The following is a 1,997-nucleotide window of genomic DNA, read 5'->3' as shown; positions in this document are numbered from 1 at the left end:
CACTCTGCAACCACCACAGAAGAGATACCCTTGTCCTTGGAGACAGGGTTATCCGCTGGTGCATCTGAAGATGCGACCCTGACCATTTGTCCAACAGATCCCTCTGGAAAATTCTTGCGTGGAATCTGCCGAATGGAATTGCTTCGTAAGAAGCCACCATTTTTCCCAGGACTCTTGTGCATTGATGTACAGACACCTTTCCTGGTTTTAGGAGGTTCCTGACAAGCTCGGATAACTCCTTGGCTTTTTCCTCCGGGAGAAAAACCTTTTTCTGAACCGTGTCCAGAATCATCCCTAGGAACAGCAGACGTGTTGTCGGAATTAACTGGGATTTTGGAATATTCAGAATCCACCCGTGCTGTTTTAGCACTTCTTGAGACAGTGCTAATCCCATCTCTAGCTGTTCTCTGGACCTTGCCCTTATTAGGAGATCGTCCAAGTATGGGATAATTAATACGCCTTTTCTTCGAAGAAGAATCATCATCTCGGCCATTACCTTGGTAAAGACCCGAGGTGCCGTGGACAATCCGAACGGCAGCGTCTGAAACTGATAGTGACAGTTCTGTACGACGAACCTGAGGTACCCCTGGTGTGAGGGGTAAATTGGAACGTGGAGATACGCATCCTTGATGTCCAAGGATACCATAAAGTCCCCTTCTTCCAGGTTCGCTATCACTGCTCTGAGTGACTCCATCTTGAACTTGAACTTCTTTATGTACAGGTTCAAGGATTTCAGATTTAGAATAGGTCTTACCGAGCCATCCGGCTTCGGTACCACAAATAGAGTGGAATAATACCCCTTTCCTTGTTGTAAAAGGGGTACCTTGACTATCACCTGCTGAGAGTACAGCTTGTGAATGGCTTCCAAGACCGTCACCCTGTCGGAGGGGGACGTTGGTAAAGCAGACTTCAGGAAACGGCGAGGTGGATCCGTCTCTAGTTCCAACCTGTACCCCTGAGATATTATCTGCAGGATCCAGGGATCTACCTGCGAGTGAGCCCACTGCGCGCTGAAATTCTTGAGACGACCCCCCACCGCCCCCGAGTCCGCTTGAGAAGCCCCAGCGTCATGCTGAGGCTTTTGTAGAAGCGGGGGAGGGCTTCTGTTCCTGGGAAGGAGCTGCCTGTTGCTGTCTCTTCCCCCTTCCTCTGCCTCGTGGCAGATATGAATATCCCTTTGCTCTCTTGTTTTTAAAGGAACGAAAGGGCTGCGGTTGAAAAGTCTGTGTCTTTTTCTGTTGGGGAGTGACTTGAGGTAAAAAGGTGGATTTCCCGGCTGTAGCCGTGGCCACCAAATCCGATAGACCGACACCAAATAACTCCTCCCCTTTATACGGCAAAACTTCCATATGCCGTTTTGAGTCCGCATCGCCTGACCACTGTCGCGTCCATAAACTTCTTCTGGCCGAAATGGACATAGCACTTACCCGTGATGCCAGTGTGCAGATATCCCTCTGTGCATCACGCATATAAAGAAATGCATCCTTTATTTGCTCTAAAGACAGTAAAACATTGTCCCTATCCAGGGTATCAATATTTTCAATCAGGGACTCTGACCAAGCTACCCCAGCACTGCACATCCAGGCTGTCGCTATAGCTGGTCGTAGTATAACACCTGTATGTGTGTATATACTTTTTTGGATATTTTCCATCCTCCTATCTGCTGGATCTTTAAGTGCGGCCGTCTCAGGAGAGGGTAACGCCACTTGTTTTGATAAGCGTGTGAGCGCCTTGTCCACCCTAGGAGGTGTTTCCCAGCGCGCCCTAACCTCTGGCGGGAAAGGGTATAAAGCCAATAACTTCTTTGAAATTAGCATTTTTTTTATCGGGGGCAACCCACGCTTCATCACACACCTCATTTAATTCATCTGATTCAGGAAAAACTATAGGTAGTTTTTTCACACCCCACATGATACCCTGTTTTGTGGTACCTGTAGTATCAGCAATATGTAACGCCTCCTTCATTGCCAAAATCATATAACGTGTGGCCCTACTAG

This window comes from Pseudophryne corroboree, chromosome 2, assembly GCF_028390025.1.
Source record: "Pseudophryne corroboree isolate aPseCor3 chromosome 2, aPseCor3.hap2, whole genome shotgun sequence".
Taxonomy (NCBI): Eukaryota; Metazoa; Chordata; class Amphibia; order Anura; family Myobatrachidae; genus Pseudophryne; species Pseudophryne corroboree.
Note: the sequence above shows the minus strand (reverse complement) of the source record.